This window comes from Oxyura jamaicensis, chromosome 20 (genome assembly GCF_011077185.1).
Source record: "Oxyura jamaicensis isolate SHBP4307 breed ruddy duck chromosome 20, BPBGC_Ojam_1.0, whole genome shotgun sequence".
Classification (NCBI taxonomy): domain Eukaryota; kingdom Metazoa; phylum Chordata; class Aves; order Anseriformes; family Anatidae; genus Oxyura; species Oxyura jamaicensis.
In genome coordinates this window covers 5,461,431-5,483,629 of record NC_048912.1, presented here as the reverse complement: position 1 = coordinate 5,483,629, position 22,199 = coordinate 5,461,431, and the positions used below count along the sequence as shown (strand labels likewise).

At 36.7% G+C, this 22,199-nt stretch overlaps 1 protein-coding gene across 6 annotated transcripts in view; it reads right to left on the bottom strand.

Moving 5' to 3' along the window:
* The window catches only part of ASIP (agouti signaling protein), a 65,573-nt gene that overhangs the window by 7,797 nt on the left and 35,577 nt on the right, over positions 1-22,199 (bottom strand). The window contains exon 2 of one of the 6 annotated variants that reach the window (XM_035344104.1): positions 19,596-19,704. The exons of 1 other annotated variant lie outside the window; for it this stretch is intronic. The gene's annotated coding sequence lies outside the window, so the exon portion shown is untranslated. 4 more of the 6 variants (XM_035344102.1, XM_035344101.1, XM_035344106.1 and 1 more) reach the window with 4 other exon arrangements.

Below are 22,199 nucleotides of genomic sequence, written 5' to 3'. Positions count from 1 at the left end.
CAGAGCCTTTTAGAGCCATCTCTGTCCGCTGCCTTCATTGTTCAGGATGGAAAGGGCAAGAAACAGAGGTTTAAATTACGGGAGAAAAGATTTAAATGAGGTATAAGGAAAATCTTTCCAATGTCTGTGGTAGGGAATTATTGGAATAGCTTGCCTGGAGGTAATTATGCATTCTCCAGAGTCAGAGATACTGAGGAATGAATTAGACACATCTGTCAGTCTGGTCTGCTGTATCACTTCTATTTAAAACTAACACAGATAAAATCAGTGAAGCTGGCAAAATTACACCCTCGTCAAAACTAGCCAGTGTGATGGTGTGTGTAAAGCAAAGGGACGGATCCTCATTTCACATTTCATACAGATGTTAGATACTGTAAGTGAGGCTGGAGTGAATTTTAAAACTGAGAATAGTCTGTTAATAATGGAAACACTTAGACACAACTAATATTGAAGGAAACAACTCTGAATGATGGGAGCTGTTGTTCCAGTAAAGTGGAGAAGGCACAGGGAATAAATAATTTTAAATTTGTAGTGATCAGTATGAATGATGGGGTTCTTGTAAATTGTTTTATGGATACTGCCTGTAACATGCCTGTTAGGCTTGTTACTGTATGTTTATATTAGATTTAGAAGTGACTATTGAACTGACAGTTTAGAAGAGCTCTTAAGAAAATAGTCAGAAGCTGCTACAATAAGACTGGGTAAACAACATGCTGCTAAATATTTAGGGGAGAGCGGAGTTGTAGTGAAGCTACAGGCTTACAAAACCAAATAGGACCACTGAGATCACATGGTCTGATTTATACTGTGGCAGTCCATAGACCCTGCCTTGGTTACACTGCTTAATTATTAATTAAACAAAGTGATAAAAATTCTGGTAACTTGTTAATCTGATTGGTTCAATTTCATTTTCCAGGACCTGAATCCTTCTAAACCTTTCTCTTCACTGTAGAAAATTTCTGTTTCTTTTCTTTTTTTCTTTATTTTATTTTATTTTATTTTATTTTATTTTATTTTATTTTATTTTATTTTATTTTTCCTCCTGAGAGATGTCTAGCTGAACAGGTAACTTCCTAATATTCTTCTGGCTCAGCTGAACAGGATGAGCCCACAGAATTATAAAATTATAAAAGAAGTATAAATTACTTTTCTCTCAGTACTTCAGTTATCTATGTGGACATATCCACTCTTCAGTTTTCTATTTTTTTCATTAGAAGCAGAGGTAGTGTTCCTTAAGTGACTTTGCTGATGACAAGTGATCTTACTCTATTTTTTTTATAAATCATGTTCTCTAAGTCCTTTTCCAGTTTTTTCTAAGATCTGTGTCAAACCAACACACATATGATGACCTTATTATCCATGTAATTGTTTAACTATAAGAAATTCTTTAGCTGTTCCATGACTTACTGAAAATGTTTCCCACTCAGCTTCCCCAGTTAACAGATAGCACCTGCTTTAAATTGGTTACCCAGTCTTCCTTCAAAGAGGAAACGATTCCACCAGTATAGGGTGAGGGCATTGGGGTGTGGAGAGATGGGTAAATGGGTGAGCAGATCGATCAATTGATCAATCAAAGCACTGACTATAGAAGGAACTCCAGATTCCTGCCCTAAGGATTTCAGGGGGAGGGAGTGCTCCTCTTTGATGCTGAATTCTCCTCTCAGTTATGAGATACTCCCTGCTTGTAAGCTGGCCTGTTAAATGCTTTGTGGTAAGTTATTTAGACTGGTTGATTTAAAACAATTTCAGTACCTGTCATCTGAATAACTGGTGGAATGTAAAGTGTGTTTTAATGTTTTTTCTTTTACCCCAGTAGTAAAGTTTTGTTTTGTTTTAATTTTGCTTGTTTTGTGTTGTTTTCATTTTTTTCTTTTTAGCTGAAGTCATATTCTCTCATGTAATAGATACAGATTAGTGGGGCTTTTCTCCTGTGATATCTATGAGCCTCATTTAGAATCTAATTTGCCCACATAGGTTATCATTTTTCTTCCTGTTTGTAAGCAATTTTAACCTTCTCCTTTATTTTTACTAATATCAAATTATTATAAAATCTCTTTTATTTTTATTTTTTATTTTAAAACAACGTTCTGATCCTCAAGTTATTTTGAAGTGCAGGGGCAGGACTCTTTGTTTGAAAGCATGCTCCTGCCTCAGTACTGGGATTCTGGTCATTGTATAAAACGTTCTTTAAAGTGTTCTGAGCTCAATTTCTTTTTTTGCCTAGCTTATTTGGGAGAAATATATATTTTTTCAGCTCTATGTAATTGTATGTCTTCAGAAGCTGGGAAATGGGGAAAGTACATGTCTTTGAAGAACGTAGGAAGGTAGAAGCTGTAAAACTATGGTTGCTCTATGTTCGCTTTCTAGAGACTACTACCTGAAATTCTCATTCACTTATTATTTTCTAAAAGTTCGCATACTGCTTTGATTAACAGACATGACTTTTTTGACAAGTCCCTCTATTCCTTCCTTATGTGTGACTATGTCAGATGCTCTACAGGTTTGAGTATGGGAATTTTCCTATTTCTATTCCATATAAAACCCGTGTCTTAGATCTATGTGCTGGTTTTACTCTCTTTGAATATTCTGGAATAGATTGGCTTTTATGTTAAAACTAAAACATTTAAGTGGTGATTTATTTTATTTTTAAGGATCTGAGTTATAAGATACTTAACTTGTGACTGGTAGAGGCTGACATTTGGATGATTTTCAGAAATCATTTGGGCAATTATAATCTTCCTAGTGATGACGGCAAAGTGGTAAATCAGAGCAATGATCGAATTATATCTAATAGTAAAAATGAAATAAAATAGCTCTCTGCCTTTTTCTGTTGATTAATTTTAAGAGATTTGCTTGAAAATCAGAGGATAGAGATCTTATATTGAGGAGGTAATGGAAGAACTGTTCGGAGTATAATTTGCTATCTATTTGCAGTGGATGGAAAACAAAATGAGTAATAACCGATCCACTGCTAGTAGTAGCTTCTGTTGTGTGGTACATGCATAGAAGTTTGAGGTTTCTAGACATTCCTCCCACATCTAAGCAAGGTTATATTATCACAGCTACGCTCTGGACAAATAATGGCGGTTGGAGCCATTGGAGTTTGCTGCTACTTAAGGTAAATAATTTGTTACGGTATTGTACCCTTTTAGAAGTGAGAAAATCGCATTATGACTAGCTTTGTCTGGGTGTGGAGAAACCTAGCATCAGTGAGTCAGACATTGTGTACCATATGGAAGAAAGACGTTGGAACAATCTCTGGTATCTACACAACATCAACAAGAGATCTGAACTGCCTCTACAAAGTGCTTCAAGGCACGGCTTTTTTGTAGAAGAAGGGAAATCCATGTGTGCCCCATAAGCGGTAAATAAGGACGAGGCCAAATGGCTGAAATATGTATTAATTGATAAACTACCCATAGGAAAACAATGTTCTAAAAATGGGGGAAAAGATATGGTCATGGATCTAAGAAAAAAAATAAGCATCATGCTTTAAGGATGGGGAGATTCTCTTCTGGAAGGCAGTGAATCAAAACGTTTTGGGAGTTGTGGTGGAAATGAGCTCCCAGTGTAACACTGCAGTCAAAAGCGCTAATGTAGCGCTTGAATGAGAAGAGAGGACTGACTTCAATAGGAGAGAATATTTATTTGACATTGGTATGGCTATTACTGGAAGACACTCCAAGAAGAACACTCCTTGAGTGGAAAGAGTTTGGATAAAACAAAAATGATCAAAGGAATGGAAAAGTATGTCTGAAAAGAGCTCTTAAAGCTCAATCTGTTTAATATCAAAGAGAAACTGTAGAGTGTCTCAATCACTGAACATACTTGGTATGGACGGGGGGAGGGAGTGACAGAAGACTTTTTGAGCAAAATGGCAAAGATATAATGAGATGAAGTCATTAGAAATAGAAGTCAGGCCTAAAGTATTTCCAAGCTCTTGACTATTCTGGTTCATTAATAATTATGTTTTAGAACACATGCTCAAAGGTTGAAATGAGTTTTCTACTACAAAGTTTAAAAAAACTAGATTTTCTTATTTGAACTAGGAAATGAAAATTCTAAGCAAAGCTGCTGGTATTTGCATCATTGTGTTATTCAGTAACCACTAGTGAGACCTTCACTTTTATTTATCATTTTACAAGTGTCTGAATCTGTGCCAGCAGTAGGAATGTTCGCTTCAGCTCGGGCATGCAAGGGGTATGCTTCTTGCTGGTAATCGCGGAGACAAAAATGCTGTATTTGCTGTTATTGCACTGCCATGCTTGGTTTTCCTACCAGCTCAACATATATCTCCTATTATTTATTTCAAAATGTGGTGTTTCAATTTTTTTTTTTTTATTTTATTTTCTTCAAACCATGAGATCTCTGAAACCCCTCTAACTCCAGGAAAATGGATTATTTTTGTCTTGAGCGTCAGGCTGAAGCAGTATGCCTCTGAATCCTAGAGAACATACATTGAGAAAACAAGCTAAACAAGCTTTGAAATTCAACATTCAAAAGATTAAAAAGTTTAGGGCAAATCCCTAAATAATATATGTGTGTGTGTGTATGCATTAATTTTGTACTTTGTGCACTGTATTCCCTCAAATGCAAACTGTATCGTTTGCAGATGATCTGCCTGGAGCTGCTTCTCTGCCACTTTGTATAAAAAGAAGATAGAAAGTAAGTCTCTGCTGATCCAGCATGGTTTGGGATCTGAAAGGTGTCTGTATGGATTCTTTCTAACTTCTTAAAACTGATTACAGGCATGAGCTGGATCTGTTCAGCGCAGAGCTTTATTTGATTTTATCAAATGCCACAACTGATGATTCAGTGTGGGTTACTGTGCACGGTTCCTCCCGGTAGGATTTGTCGCCTTTAAAACATTTGTTCTTAAGGGAAATACATTACTGCCACCTATTAACGTGTCTCATTGGCGGCAGCAGCCTTCGTAAGGGCTCTGTGCCGAAAGAATGTAACCGCTGCCATCAGCCGCTGGCTCCTGCAGCCTGCTCTGAGCTCAGCTCCGTGTGGCAGGGTTGCTTTACACTGGTGCAGGGAATACATCACTGGTGGACATGTGGCAAAATCCACTAAGAAGTGTACTTCACAGGAAAAGAAAAAACACACTACAGGTTTATATGAGTACTTTCACACACCTTAAACTGAATACTTCTATCGGTGGGATGAAACCTTGCTTAATATTTTGTTAAATGGTGAAAACGATTGTGTTGAATAGATCTGAAATGCTTAATTAAATGCTATTATTAATATAACGGTTTCCTTAGTATTTGCAGCTGATTGACTTTTTTTTTTTTTTTTTCCTGAGATGCTTTTTTGTCACGAGTTGTTAAAAATGCAGAGAGAAGTGAGTGAAAAGGTGTAGTGAGCCCTGTTGGAGCAGAGCACCGCTCCATACTGCCTTCTGCTTCATTAGGTCTCTTTTATTTCATATGAATTAAGTATATTTAAAATTTTAACCCACAGTCAAAAAATATCAAAAAGAATGTGTGATTTGAAAAATAAATTGCTACTGCTATTCAAGAAGTCAGTGGCTTTTTTCGATTAACACATTTCTTAAAAATAGTAAACTTAAATTCTAAAAAAAAAAAACCCAATGCAATAAGTTTCCTATGTGGTATGTATACAACACAAGCACATATATATGCTTAATTAACGAGATGTTAATTATCTCAACAAAACTTTTAGTAGACTTTTACCCTGAAAAGTGCAGAGAACCAATTATGCATGTAGGTCTGCATGAGTTTGAGTATCTAGATTTTTGTCATGCATAACAGATCAAAGGAAATACGAACAAGAAAAACCTATACTGAAGTTAGCATTTTTTTTTCCAGTTTTCAAAGTGGATAGTTTTTCTTGCATGTATGAGATCTCTTTTTTTTCTTTTTTCTCTCTTTTTTTTTTTTTCTGGTTATCTTAGCTGTGATTGTTTTTCTATTTTTATGTTTAATCTGGAACACTTACTAAAGCTTTCTGAGCCTGTTTCAATATAGAAGAACAATCCCTATAAAGTGGGAGATGCCTAGGGAAGTGCAGCCTTAATATCGGGAAACCCAACAAAGATGCATGTTATTTGTAAAACAAACAAAAACCTGAACAACCAAACAACATGTAACCTCCAAAGAGCTTGTGAGAGAAACAGTGAAAACAACTGCCCAAGATGTTATGAGGAGACTTCAAACTAGCCAAATAAAATGAATGTAACTATAAAACAACAATAACAACAACAAAAAACTGATTCTACAGTCAAATACTGTCTTTAAAGAACTCCTCCTGCATCAGTCAGAAGTCTTTCTGATATTAAGATGGTCCAGAAACTATGAAAATATCAGAGAAGCAACAAATTCACTTTTGAAGCTATGTGATAAGCTATTACTTTCATCATATGGCTAAAAATCAAAAGAAAAAAGAGCTGTTTGCTATACAAGGAGAAAGGAAGGAGGGAGGAGAGGGGAAAGCAAAATAAACAAACAAAAATATCAGGAGAGCAGTAATCAACGCATCTCGTTAGGGAAATAACAAATGTCATAAAACGTACAGATAAACTGAAGCCACTATAAAAATCAACAAATTGTGAAGAAAAATGCTGGTATTGCAAATGGCAATCATAAATCATGTCTACCTACAAGCAAGCAACAACTGCTTTAATTCACATAAAATTATATCATAATATTATGAACAAAATATATTTTAATCTTTTGTATAAGAAATATATTAATACTATTAATACTAATGGTGGAACACTAATTATGAATGCTACATGCTATAGAGAGAATTTACAGAGCGAATTAGAAAAAGAATTACAGTCCAAAGTTTGAAGAAAAAACATTACTGCCCCAAAACCAAAATCTAAATCCTTAAAATCATTCAGGAATTATAAAAGCTTCAGGAAAATAAAGATTTCAGTGCTATACAGTAAGTTTATTTCTTTCGCTTGGAGGACAGAAATTAAAACTAGCCAACTTCTTCAAGCAGTGGAGAAATACAGCCTCAGAAATGTACTTAACATTAAAATCATAATAGTAGTGCAAAGAGATAATGTAACATTTAAAATAAATAGTTTCAGAAAAAAAACTTAGATACATGTCGTCTAAACCAAAGCACAATTTGCAACAAAACTCGAGATACAGATAGATCAAACAGAATCAAGGCAAACTAAACCGCAGACGATGCTGAAAAAGAAGAGTTTGAAGCCAAACACAGAACGGGAGCAAATAAATGCAGAAGAGCAAGAAAGTAAAATATCAAAGACAGTTTTAGAACTTTGCTGCTTCCCACACCATGAAGATAGATTTGCGCGACTGGTAAGAGTGTAAAGGAAGACAGTATGTAGCAGTAAAACGCAACCTTTTACATCCAAGCAATACAGCAGAAGTTAAATGCCCTGCAGAAGAGGTTAAATATTTTGGTCCTACCAAATTAGCAAGCTGTTATTCTATTTATCAGGCTCAAATGAAACTTAAAGCAGCTGTTCTCCCTTGTTCTGCTGATCTGCAGAGAATATAGGCAAAGCTTTTGGAGTTGTTTTTAGTCCCCTTTCACTGCTGAGCAGCCTGCTTTTAAATATCACTTCCTCCCAAAGCAGTGCAGAAGTGTTTCCTATGTATTAGCTGACAAAATTATAACCACAATGGACAGGCTATTCTTTTCTACTTGGATTTCTGCTTCTTCTCAGTGCTTTTTTTCTTTTCTCTCTCTTTTTTTTTTTTTTTTTTTTGAACACCCCTCTCTGTTTAACTGTTGCTCTGAAAAAATCTGTTGGAAAGTTGACCCTCAGCTCCTCCTTTTTCTTCCCATTTGAAAACCAGGGGGACAGTCCTGATGCAGCAGTCTTCAGGCAGAGGCGTTTTCAGCTGATGGCAGCAGAGAAAAGGCAGCTAGGGGTTACTTTCTGTCGCTCAGGTAGAAACAGTTATGTAATGGGAACAACTGAAAAGACCTGCTGGTAGAAATCAGGCTCGTCAGACCTTATTCAGGGCCCGTTCCTGCAAAGGTCGGTATCGGGCAGCCGCACTCCCTGGAGGGATCATTGCAGATGCTGGGTACGTGCGTGAGCAGATCTGCAGCAGTTGCCTGAATGTGATAATAGCGGTGTTTTAAACTCCGCTGCAATGAGATAATTGTAGCTGGAGCAACGTAGAGGAGGAAAGGTGGTTTTTGTTGTCTCTGTGTGTGCATGTTTGTTTTAAAGTTTAATAACTGCATGTGCAAAAACCAGATGAGTTTACCAGAAGTGGGACACAATTATTTGAAACGTATCAAATGTCCCTCTAATTTCAAGGCTATAATTGTGCTTTCCATACACTACAATTGTACGTTGTAATGGTATATTAATACTTTATGCTGGCTATTTTACAGCCATGTGTGCCTGATGTGTGCCACAAGGTGTTTTTGTTTTTTATACCTATTTGGTTGAGTTCTGTGCAATGGGATAGATGGAAATAATTAATCAAAAGGACGTTTAGCCACTGACAAAGCTGCAGCCTAGGGCACTGAGACTTGGTTTAGAATAAGTGACAAAGTGTCAATAGGGTTTTTGTATGTCGAATGAGGTGGTGGCGGTGGGGGGCTGATATGAAATAAAGTCATGTCTCCTTTTGTCTCCGTGTGATTAACAAGCCGTTTGTGAAGGCAGTTGTTCGCTGTTCCCTCTGGATCTCATAACACAGCAAGGATTATTCCTGAATAGGAAAAATACCTCCTTTGGCTGTTTTTTTATTATATTTTTTTTCTCGGTATGTCTCCTAAAACATGGTAGTTTAGGTGAGAAAGAACACACTGAGATAAATAACATGAGCTGAGGATGCAGGTTTATAAGCATTTGTAAAAAGCATGGGGAGATGGGAATTGCTAGAACAACTCCATACACCCCATGTGTTGGAAAAATTTGCAAAAATCATGAGTTTAAAAGAACACTGCTGACTGCAGCCATGTATTTGCTTGGTTTAAAATACTGCACTTGTGTTATTCTCCTAGATATCTGTCACAGCTGACTTTCTAAGAATCTCCTGTTACTAGCAATATTGGATGCCTATTCCATTATAGGCTAACTTTTTAAAAAAAAAAAAAAAAAAAAAAAAAAAAAAAAACACTCAATTTTTGGAGATTTCATGTTTCCCCAGTGTTACAGTTCCAGTTTTTCTGTCCCAGATTAAAACAGAACAACAAAGAAGTCAGGGTTGTGCCATTTAAAATACATACATACATACATACATATATATATATATATATATAGTTGACACAAATATGGAAGGTAAAACACTGAGGGTACAAAAAGCCCATAAATATGTGCTTTAACAGATTGCCAACACAATTTAAAATAAAGTGAGCTAGAATATTTAAATGCTTAAAAGTGACTGTGGATTAATATACTTTCCTGATTCAAGGTCACCTTATTTTGCAAATAAAGATATCAAAAGCGGTTGTAAAGTCACAATGCAATATTTCCATATTTACATGAGGATAATTAGAACTGGAGAATAAAGTTTGACCAAAACTCAGCTCTTCTCAGAAGATTTGCTTAAACATACAATATCACTGAGAATAGATTCGGGGTATCATTAATTGAAGCAAATTTATGGTGCTGATGTAGACTTCCAGTGTTTAAATTAAACCTCCCAGGGGTGGGGCAAGGGGGGCTTTTCACTTTTTTTTTTTTTTTTTTTTTTTTTTTTTTTTTTCCCTGAAGGGAAAGACTGTAAAAGTCAATGTAAACCTTCTGCATCCAAGATGTCTCTCTTGGAAGAGCAGTTGACAAATTATGTTTTCCTATGTTTTGCTCTGATATTGTCAAACTAAAATCTCTAAGTGCAATCAGAGTAGTAACTAAGATGTGAGTACTTCCATCATAAAGGAATAAGAGGCAACTATGCCTCACATTTATAACATTACTTTAATTTAAAACTAATTATTTTTTTACTAAGATATGTTACTTTAGTACGGCAATAATAGCTCCTCATCATATTTTTCCTTTCTCTCTCTTTTTTTTTTTTTTTTTTTTTTTCTCTCCATAGAAAACCAGCTAATTCCGGCCAAGCCGCAGTGCTTTGGAAGCCAGTAGAAACCTTTAAGAAGTTGGCCAGCTGGCAGATAACCAGTTATTTGTTCAAGCCTGTGTATGATGCCATGATTTGTACCACGGAAACTGGGACATGTGGGGCAGTCTCACATGTGTAGGCTGTTTTGCTTGCAATCCTTTGATTAGCCAATTCAAAGTTAGCTTCTGTATTTTGGAATTGAAATGCATGTAGATAACTTTACACAGATTTTGTGACATCAGTTTAGGCAACTTAGTCCAGGTTGGATGTTGCTTATCTGTTTTTACAGACAAAATGTAGCAAAAGGTCTTCAGAAGCCATCATGTTTGGAGTTACTCTGTCAGTAAAATGATATTGCAGAACATTTGGGGATTGTTTTGTTCCTACTAAAGGAAACAGTGCACAGCCTTCCCTTTTCCAAAAAAATAACATCCAGAATGTTAGCTCGTCCTGGAGCACTTAGGGACTACCCTCCAACAGCATCTGCACAAAGGAAAAACATGTCCAGCGACCAGAACCATGGGTGAAAGATGTCTTCTGTGTTAGCTGAATGTGTTTGAGATGCTCGAGAATGAGCAAATGTGCAGTGTGGTGCAGGTGAGAAGTAACCTAGGACAGTGGGAGGAAGATAGGCTTACATGAACACAGTGTATTGATGTTTTCATTCATCCTTCTCTACTTATCTTCAGTTTTGTTGCGTGATGAGTATAAAATGATGTAGCAGTAGAACCAGGTGAATTTGATGAGTTGGAACATTCTCAGTTTTTACAATTGACAGTTATCACATGAAAAATTTTAAAAGCAACCAAATTTTTCAAAATGAAAAAATTTCAATTAAAACTTTGTGCTGATATCTGCAGGGGAAATTTATGGTATCAACAATTTCCTTTCTTTTGAAAACACTATTCTTATTTTTCCTAAAAAAAACAAACAAACAAACAAACAAAAAAACACTATTCTTATTTTTTATATTTTAAAACTTGAGATTTTTTTTTTCCATTTGAATTGAAAAATAGCATAGTCAAAATTTCCCTTAAAGGAAAACCTATTTTTCAGACAGTGCTTTTACCTGAATTAAAGCATGATTCTTTTCTTAGTTTCTATTCCAGCACCAAGTCACAAAATTTGTATCTTCTTTGTAGACATTTATGGGATTTAATTGCAAGATAATTACAAACTTTCTCCTTAAAAAAAAAAAATCAAAAAAAGAAATCCCAGGGATTTGTTCTGTGCTTCTTTGAAATGAAGCTCAGCTGTCACTCTGGAGAGTGTCTTAGATTGTCAGGAATGTTGGCGTGCATTCACAGTACTAGCCATTGCAACCTTGTGAAAAAACCTGTGTGTTGATCTGCATTTGTGTGCCGCCTCCTCCTCTCTGTTTGAAGTCAGTCAGTTTTTTATTCTCTCCCTGTCTGGCTTATGTTTTCTATTTTTTAAAAAAGAAAAACCAAAAAAACCTTTTTCTTTCCTTACTTCTTCCTTCTTTCCATAGTTGTTTTTTCTTGCCCTCCTGTACTATCAAACGAACATACTTTCCTATGACACTTATATTTTCACACTTCTTTTTCTACCCAACTGTTTCCAATTTTCCTTGACTCTCCAGAGTCCTTTCTCCTTGACTTTCTCCAGACTCTTCTTTCCCCTTTGTTCACTTTTATTTTTTTTTCATTAGGTTTCATTATTTTATTACTCATACTGTTTGCTCTCATCTCTTTCCCCTGTTTTACCATCCTCTCAATATTGTCAAAATTTCTCCTGGCTCCCTCACCACACCCTTCATCACATCCCTAATACTACATTGCACAGTATGTCAATTCTTTCCTGACTGCCTCAAACCCACACCTGGTACCCCTCCTCTTTCTGCAGATGTTTTTGGTTGCATTAGGACAGGGATGAGACAAGGAGTTTTCCTCCTGTTCCCATGAAGATCTGGAAACACATGTGGTCTGTAGGCTGTTCAGATGTGGATCTGTGTGCATCCATCATCTGCAAGGTCCACTGAGCAGTTTGTGGATAGTTACAGATCATATTTTAGCTGCCCATACTCCCCTACAATAAGGACTTGATGTCTTTCATGGGTGTATGAGACCAGACTCCTCTCAGCAACATTTTTGATTTTGAGATTGTGCTTATGTGAGAGAAAACAGCCTGGTCTGCCCTTGTCTCTTCATTTATACAATATCAATATAAGAATTTAACTTTTTTTTTTTTTTTTTTTTTCTCCCCTCAGTTGCAAATGCTTTTATCAGGGAACTATTGTTATGCTGCAAAACTTTGAATAAAGAAGCCTGGCGTAAAGCCAAGTTGCTGTCATTTACAAAACTCTCACTGATTTTAGTAGAATAGAAGGCTTTCTGTTGTCTGCTTCTGTGATGGTAACGTTGGCAGGTGATCTAAGCATGTTTGCTAGAAGGACAATCTGGAGGGAGAAATGCAGAATTCATATGAATTCTGCATTCCTAGCTGGAATTTTTGCTCTTCTCCAAGAGAAGTAATACAAACAAAACTTTAGACAAACTCTTTTTCTGATCTAATTCTTACTTTGTTGTTTTTGTGAGTAGATGCAACAAAAATATAAGACATAAGACTTAATGCACACCTAGCTTTGCAAAAAATCAGTGGGAGACAGTTTTACTGCTACTTCTGTGAAGTCGCACAGCTAGAAAATTAGTTTCTTCTGTAATAAACAAGGAAGAAGACAGGTGTATTTGGAGAATGATCAGAGAAGCCATAGCATTTGGAGAAGTGACATGTGATATGGTGATTACAAGTCAAATAGATCGGACTTCTGCTTTTGAGTAAAGTATTATGAGTAGTTGCAGAACACTTTGGTAAAATAGTGCTACATCCATTCAGAAAAAAATGCCTTATCTTTAGGCTTGAGAGGTTTGATATTTCACAGTTTATATCCTTAAAGCTGAGAAATCAAAGGATACAATTTCAGTGGAAGCAGTCAAAACTAGTAACATCAACACATAGCTACAAATTAGGACTACGTTTAGAGGTTAGGCTTATGCAATAACAAGAAACATCAGAAGTTTGCAAAGTTGTGCAGCTGATGCTACGGTCATTCCCTCATTCATTTTCATTTCTATGAAATTCATAATGTAAGCTGACTTTAACCCCCTTGATCTAAAGTATTCCAGACAGAATTAACTATATTTCTTTATTTGTTGCCCTAACTTTCAGAATTTCATCCCTGAATATGTGCCTATAATCTGGGATATGTTTCTTTCCTCAGAGGAAAGAAATATAAAGAGTATGTTGATCACAGAAATGCTGAAAATATCAAAACATCAAGACTGGAAGAATATTAGGTAAAGTGTTGATTAAAGAGCTTAAAAATAAATCCATGCCGTCTCTCATTATGCTCATTTAATAAAGGTATCTACCCATCAAGAGTTAATCCCAACCTTTTTATTTTTTGTTTCATATTTAATCAGGAAGAGGTTTAACTGAAGGCTACATGTTTCAAGTTGCCTTATAAACTTATTTGTCTTGCTCCTGCTTATACTGAAATCAGTGGTAAAACATTAGAGCGTGTCTCCTTAAAATTTATTTAACCTGCCTGATGAAGAGGGAGTATGTACAGTATGCATAACGGAGCATCAAGAGCAGGTAGATTTATATCTTATGTTCATAGCTTTGTTTATCTGGATTACGGTCATAACACTTGTCACATCTTAGAGATGTCATGCGCTTTGAGGGGTGTATTTAAGCATTAAACCAGGCTGCAATGTTAGTGTTTCGGAACCTCTAAAACAGACTCTAATTGTTCTACTACATCTAATCTTTACCTAAACATAGAAAAGGATTTTAAGATTCATAACATTAAATTAATACTTCCTCATTTCTCTGTTGCAACATTTTGTATCAGGATGTTCTCAGTAGTTCTTTTTTTTCCTCCTCATTTTTTTTTTTTTTTTTTTTACAATAAATCCAGTACATTTTTTATTGCAAAGGAATTAGAAGGGAAGGGGGAAAAAAATAACTCCAAACCAACTTTACCATAAACTTTGTTCCCGCCCTACTATTTAAAGGTACTTGAAGTGTATTGTTGATATAATTGTACCACAAAAAATTATCTGAACTTGTCATCCTCCCTCAAGAAATGGAATTAATGTTATTGGAACCTTGGTAGTATTAATCTTAAGTCATAAAAGTCTATAGCTGCTGTCTGAGATTTGCAAAACCGTGCATATATGAAACTGAGCATCATATTTAAGCACCTATTCATTAAATTCTCTTAATAGTTGAAACTCCTACCTTTGATTTTTCTATATGAGAAAGGCAACTGACGTCTGGTCCTTGTTAATGCCATCAGTGTGTTTACAGGGTTCAGATTTCTATGTATACCATGAAAACATCAAAACATCTTGCATAAATCTGAACATACACACTATGTAACACTTACAAATAAGAGTTTCTGGTTCTGAAAGAGGTCAACAACTCGGGAAAAAAAAAAAAAAAAAAAAAGCAAAGCCAAAAAAAACCACCACCACCAATCTAACATTCAATTAGACCAGTACTGAAACAAACAAAAGTTTAACTCTTCACTATGAAGAAATTTTCTTTTTGTCCAGTAATATAGAGTTTAAGGCCAGTACGAGACAAAATTCTAAAGACATTAAAAATACATTTCTAAATAACTTTTGATATACAGTCTAAAGTGTCCAACTTCTGAAGGCAAAATGGTAATTTGAAAAATGGAAAACAAACGCTATCTTTCCTATAAATGACAGTTGCAGAAATTAATGTTTTAATTTAACTAAAGCTTATTTTCTTCATTTCAATATAATCAGTTTTTATTTCACAAAACTGGTGAATAATTATTACCCTTCATGTTTCAACTGACCAGTGCAATTACTCTCAGAGTAGATGATATATTTCTATATATACGTGTATATAAGCAGAGTGTTTAAACCATAGATTTCTCTGGTCCCTGCATTTTCATTTTATCTTGCTGAACAACTCCATGCTGCACGTAAAATTCTTTCTGGGACTATATATCTTCTTAAAATATTTCATTGTTATTTAGAAAAATAATGTGAAAGTAAAAATTTATGAAAAAAATTATGAATAAAAATATAACATCCATTTAAATAACAAAACATTTACTCACCTCAGGCATGTAGCCGAGGAGAATGTACTTCCAGCCAGATTTGAAAGTCATAATAGAAGTGCTGTACATTGACCGGCAGTTCTGGCTTGTCTGATTGCAGGAGACTTCACTACAAGTCAGGTGAAACTAATCCTGCTAAATCCTTTGATAGATCTGGAGCTTTACAGGTAGCTAAGGTTTTAAGGCCTCTCTTTCTCTTAAAAAATAAGCGACTGACGAAAAGGAGGTAACTGTAAAAGAACTGCTGTAACACTAAGGCATCCTGGCATTGTAGTAGCCGCCTAAGGGCGGAAAGGACAGCAGGATGTGCTCAATAGATTTTGTTTAGCTGTATTAGAAATTAACTTCCAAAAGTGTTTACTACATACCTTTTTTACTGGTCTTCAGCTGTCTGTATTGTTAATGTTCTGGTTCTGCTTCCTTGTCATATAAATCAGACTTTCAATCAATGAATTGAAGATGTGAGAGGACTTGCTTATATTGAATATTGAAGTCATGTTGGCAGGGGTGGTACTTTTAAAGGGTTATAATTTTTTTCCCTCCCTCTCCAACGCAAATGTCAAATGGGATTAATGCTGTCAATTCATGTGGTCCTTTGTATGTACACAATAAAAGTTTGTACATCAGGTATGCAAGATGTAAAAGACCTGGTATACAGTTCTAGAGGAGCAAGCAGCTGATACTGTCAAAGTGTAACGTGGTCTTTGCTCAGACCTGCTGGTTACTTGTCTCATGCCTTTGGTATTGGCACCTATTAAAAGCTGAAAGCAAAGGCCTGAAGGCTTTATTTGGTGTCTTTTCATAGCAGGTTCTAATCACAGAAGGAGGTCTGTGGGTTTAGTACCTTTCTCTTCAGAGGGGCAGGGCGTTTGAGTATCCTGACACTAAAATCAAGGACTGAACACTTGGTTTCTGTCCTGTGTGTGGTGTGGGAGGAAGGTCGATGAGCTCTGGGGAAGTGCAAAGAGGGCAAACACCTCTTGCTGTATTTTTTGAGTTCCCTTGCGAGGATGTCTTGGTTTAGCTCCAGGGCTCTTCTGCCAAGGATGTTGGTGCCTTATAGACCAATGTGCAGCTGTGGGCCTGGGGACGCTTTTCTTTTGCCCCCTTCAACAGTTTGGAAACCTCTTCCTTCCCCAGCAGAGGAGCATTTTTCCTACCCCCTACCTCCACCCAGCCCAGGACCCTCACTGATCCTAGAAGTGCTACAGCTCTGCTCCAGCAGTTTGCTCGGGAATCACCAGACTGCCAACGGCTAGCAGAAGAGGAGGGGGAGCACAGCCTGGCTCCAGCTCCTCTTCTTTCCCCACTCCTGTCACACTGCCACAGCCTGGAGACAGAGCTGAGGCAGGGATGCCGCAGGGTTAAGTATTAAAAAAAAAAAAAAAAAAAAAGAGGGTCTGAGTGGGCTGTGTAGGGTGGCAGAGTGAAGCAGAAAGCTACTGTCATGGATAATCTGACTATATGGGTAGCTGGTATGTGCTTGTAATGTACCATCAGCACCTCTACTGCTGTGGTGTCAGTACCTCATCCTTCCCCACGCTGACGGTGCTGTGTGCTGTGCAGGGCCTGTCCTGAGAGATGACCCTGCCTGGCACCTGCTGGCTGTGGGCTTCAGGGACGTGACCAAAAGCCTCTCATGCCTGCGCGCGTGGGAAGAGCCCACAGCATTTTGTGCAGTCTGATTCACAAGGTATTCAGCTTGTCCAAGCCATGCTCATAGAAAATGTATAATACCTTCTCACCCTATGTTGCCTGAGGGCTGGGAGGGAAGGGTGTTTTCTTACAGCTACCAAATGGATTTGGTATTGACAAGAAACAAGGGGGTGATACCAGGACAAGGTGTGGATGAGGTCTGGAGCTGTAGCATCCAAACCAATTCCTTCTTCCCTACTGGTTAGGGATATGATATTCTGGTGAGGTGAGTCCTGTTCTGCAAGACCTGCTTGGTTGCTGTTCCTTCTGCCTTTGCTGACGGGGCCTGGTGTAGGTTCCCTTCTGTTTCCCTTTCTGCAGCTCTTCCTCTCTAATGTGTGGGGTATTTATTTGAGTGGAAATTTTTATTAAGCAATTACTAAACATGAATAAACATCATGCAGGCTCAAAAAAAAAAATCCTTCTCTTTGGTTGCTTTTTATTTTTGCTAGAGGCATGGCAGTGGTGCTGGGCATTGCACATGGGAAGCTGTGCTTTTTCATGGTTCAGAATGTACCACACACAGGCTGTGAAAGCATGTCACTCATTGCTCCATACAGAGAATGAGCATATAGGCAATCTCTTTCCTCAAGTTTTCACAAAGAGGAAATTAAAAAGCAAAACAACTTCTTGGAGCAGATAAATGCTTGAAGATTGGAACCTTAAAAACTGATGGTGAACAGTGGTTGAAAAGAGTGATATAATCTAAAACATGTGTTCTTGGATGTTCTTTCAGTGAGAAGAACTTTCTAGGATGTTTTAGTTGAGTTTTGGAGCTGTACAGACTCTTATACCTGTAATCCTCGATAGTTGAAAGTGGGGCTTTCCATAGACACCAATATTCTCTAGTTATGTGAACATTTTGGGACAACCTTGGTTGTAAGCAGTCAAGATAGAGAACTAAGAACAGTCAATGCTGGATTTACACTTTTATTCCTTTTTTTTTTTTTTTTTAAAGGGAAAAAAGGGATTTTTTTTTTGTATATATATATATATAAAATACATTTTAAATTTTCCTGACATTTTTGCCCTTGTTTTGGTTTATCTGGTTTGCGTCAGGCTGAACCTGGCTTAACATATGACTTGCATATAGCTCTGCCAGAACCAGCTGGAGGCTACTCACAGTTGCCTGAAACCTCTGATTATTTCAGCTGCCTCTGACAGTGATTACACAGGGAATATTCCCTAGGGAATTTGGTTGTGTATTCACCCAACATGCCTCTTTAGTTGTATAATAAAGAAAATTAAACTGAAAAAGGCATAGACATGTTTTTGTAACTGAAGCTTTTCAAGTAAAACCTCAATTTTACTTTTTCATTCTGTGTAAGATACAATCTCTCTTCTCTCCACAGGCTATGTAGTTTCCTACTGCTCCTTTCTCTAAAGCATAAAGATACTGTTTTATTTTTCTAAAATAATAAAATAAAAGTATTTAATATTTAGGTCCAGATTTTATGTGATTGGAGTTCATAGGTCCAAATGGAGTTGTGCCATTTTGAACTAGCTGTAACTTTTGACCTGAAAGTGCTTTGTAGCTGGTGTAGAAACTCCTAATAATTTTGAAAGGTCTCATTGCAAATAGGCACAGAAACTGAATTTGAAACATGAAAATGTGTCGTCAGTTTTTTTCCCTGTAAGATAGCCTAGTTAACTTCACAGCCCCTTCAAACCCTGACTAGTGCATTTGTTCTTACTTAAGCTAGAAGGCAAGGTCTTTATGGATTAAATACCCTCTAGTGCTTCCCCCTTTAAAATGTGCCTTCTGTTAGTATTTGCCATCTTTTCAGGATTTTCTTTTTAATTTGGGTTCAATTAAATAAAAAGCACATCCTAATAAAATGTATCTAAAATATTACTAAGAATTATGTATTCTGTGAAAACAAGATATTGCGAAGGAAACATCAGCATTATTAAATATACAGCAATCCATTTCAGGACCCAGCATAGCTCCTGTTGGGGATTGTGTGTATGTGTTTCTTCTCAAAGCTGTAGAAGAAAACTTCCCCCACCCCTGAATAACTTCTGCCTTCACAGACCTGTGAAAACAAGGTGTTCATAACAGCTCAGTTGCCTAATTCTGGAACTGGATACTAGACACTCAAAATGTGTTCTGCAAGGTGGAAGAACACCCTGGTGAAGACACAAATGCACTACTTAAAACCAAGATGTTTGATGGATATTTGTGTGTGTTTGCCAAATACATATATATGCTCTAGAATTCTTACTTAGCATCTAATGCAGTGTGTTATCATGGTATTGCACATGAATTCAGACTGGAACTCTGTCCAGAGGGACAGGTTTTTTCTTTTCATGTTCTCCCTGCAGCTGCAGTGCCCCAGCACTGGTCAGGGTTTCTTGCAGGTGCTTCTAGATGATTATTTGTCCAGATGAAACATTTCCCAGAAGTGTACCTGTCCTTGATGGAGTCTACACTAGTAGGTATTCAGGAGCCTTTCAATTTCTCTTATGAAGTCCTGGCACTCCACCATCAGGAGAGCTGACAAAGGCATATAAAGCACAGAGCTGGTTTGGAAACATATGGCTGTTCAAGTCATTGTATATTTGAAAAATAAACAAACAAACAAAAAACCACCTTCAGTACCATAAGAACTTGAGAATAAATTAAATAACTTTAAAGTGAAAATCTGAGTTAAAAACATGAATTCTCCTTGCCCTCAACAGCTTAAAGATGATGTAGTTGTTAGAAGAGCAGATGGGCACAGAATTAGATGACTTACAGATTTGAGTTTTTTTCTGTAGGTAGATGACATAAAGAACTTGGCAGACACTGTTGATGTTCACTCAATCAGGCAAATAAGACTGCCAGGAGAACAAAATGATGGCATCCTGGAAAGCAGCAGTGCATGGAGCAGTGCAAAATGGTTGTGTAATTGTGTAAGTACTATGGGCAGAATGGGCTACACAGCCCAGGATCCTCTCCTACATCTTGTAGCACACAATGCTTCAAGTGTGGCAAATAATGTTCAGAGCCTACAGCTCCTCCTCTCTCTTGATTTACCATATTCCTCTCTATTTTATCCAGATGGTTAAGAGTTATTTTAACTTCTCAATCATGTAGTAATTCATATTACATGTTTTTTTGTTTGTTTGCTTTTTTTTTTTTTTTTTTTTTTTTTTTATGAACAGAATAGGAATTCCTCTAGTCTCTGAGTTTTCCCTCTCAGCTAAAAGATAACTGGCTGCATCACTGTAAGAGCTCTTTAAATGGGGTATGCTTCTCTGTTCTCCAGGCTGATTGTTAAGGTTGTAAGTCTTAGTTATAACTAGTGCCAGCTGTAAAATCAAATTTCATTTAATGAAAATGAGAAATACATATGAGAAATGTATACTTGGTTTCTTTTGTGTTTATGGAAAAAATCTTAGCCACTGCCAAGCAATTAGGGTGCTTGTGTGGCTGCTAGCAGATCCTCCCTTGGTGCTTTGTTGGAAAATGGGAAAAACAAAAGTCTCACTTGAGCTTTGTACTGGCAGCTTGAATGCTCAAGCCACTGAGCTGTGAAGCACATTGTTTTCCTTTCTGTAAATGAATAGAAACCATAAAATTTATATGCTAGATCTCATTGAATGGAGCTTTCTCAGTTTTGCTGAAAAGATAGAGATAATGTTCTTCTCTTTCTGTTTAGGACAGGATGCCTGCGTTCCAGTCCAGAAAGTCCTAGACAGAAATCTGGGAGTAATACACAAGGACTCATGAACTTCAAATGAGAAGAGATGAGTTTTCATGGGCACAGCTGTCTCCCTGGTGTGGGGCAGTTCTGAGCAGTAAACATCTTGACTACACTGTCCATGAATGTTACATGCACAGCCATTTGCCTGGACTGCAGGCAGGACAATTAGAAACACTCCTACTGTGCTGAGTGAATTGCTACCTCTGAGAAATCTGTGGCAATGACCTAATTTCTCCAATATCTCTTTCCTTTCTTCCACCCAAACTCAAATGGCAGGGTAAAAACAGGGCATGCAGCCCTACAGATCTGAAGAACAAAAAAGTTTCTTAGTGGAAACGTTGCTGGAAGTAGTATTTTCAGAAAGAAGCTCTAATTTTATCTAGGTGGAGTTTAACAGTCAAAATTTAGTGAAGTGTTCTCAGCTGAATCTCTTTGTAAATGTGATGCCTATTACATGCCTATAAAACTGCACACAGCATTTCATACTGCACCATGACTTATCTGTGTAGGGTTTGATAGACTGAAGTAATTTTGATCCCTCTCAAAGAATAGACATTTTATGTGCTCTTCCAATTATGGTAATTTTTTTTTTTTTTTTTTTTTTTTTTTTAGCATCACACTGTATTCAAAACGTTTGCTTTTATTTATTTTTAAATTAAAATGAAATCCTCGATGGTTGTATTATGCTAGAATTATTCTTATACCAGCTCCTGTCAAGGAGGAAACGAGTCTCAAGAACCATGTTTCCTTAATGTCTATCAGTTTGCACTGCTGGGAATTCTATTTCTTAAAATACCTATGTTTATTGTATTACACAGTGACCAGGCTTGCTAGACTGTTTAATATCAGGGGAAGAGATGAAAGGTTTCACATCCTGGTTTATGCACTTGCACTTGTTATTAAATCAACATGATACTGATACTCTTGATATTCAATAATATCTGCATCTGTTTATTAGTCAAAAAATATACAACTTCTTAAGAATATAATTTATATGACAGAGTTATTTTTCCTCCTTTTTAAGCTTTTGACTAACTTCCCATTTCTAGTGAAAGTTATCAGTAAATGCAAAGGTACCTGATTACAGCACTTAAAGATTTTTGGTTTTGGCCAAAGCATGTTTCATCTCAGTGGTGCCAGTGTTTCTATGGAAGAATGTGAAAGTACAGAACAAATTTTGAAGATATTGATTTCACTTATTAAGCAGTTACATACAATTTTATACAACCAAAATGTACAAAAAAGAACGTTCTTAAAATGGGAGAATTTGTTGATAATTTCAGTCTATTTTCTCTCTGATTTTTCTGTTAGTTCACAAATATGCTCTCATGGGTCTTAATGCAGCTTTATTAACGTTTGGTTAAAAAAGGAGTCCATAAACATGGAAGACTGTGTCTAGGCCAGGTAATATTCCCAACAGATAAGGGATCTGTTGAATAGTTGAGTTCTGATTCTCCTTTATCTACACGTTTCATTGGAACTGATTCTTGAGTGTCTCACACCAGTCTGGTGAGAATAAGATATTTTATCTCATGCCTCAATAGCATGTCTTGATGCTCTGTGTTGTGCTGACCCTTGCTAAAGTCACCCTTTAAACTCATCAGTAAGAAGTTTATTGTTCTGGAGATGGGAAGTCAACTTCCGAATTTGAGT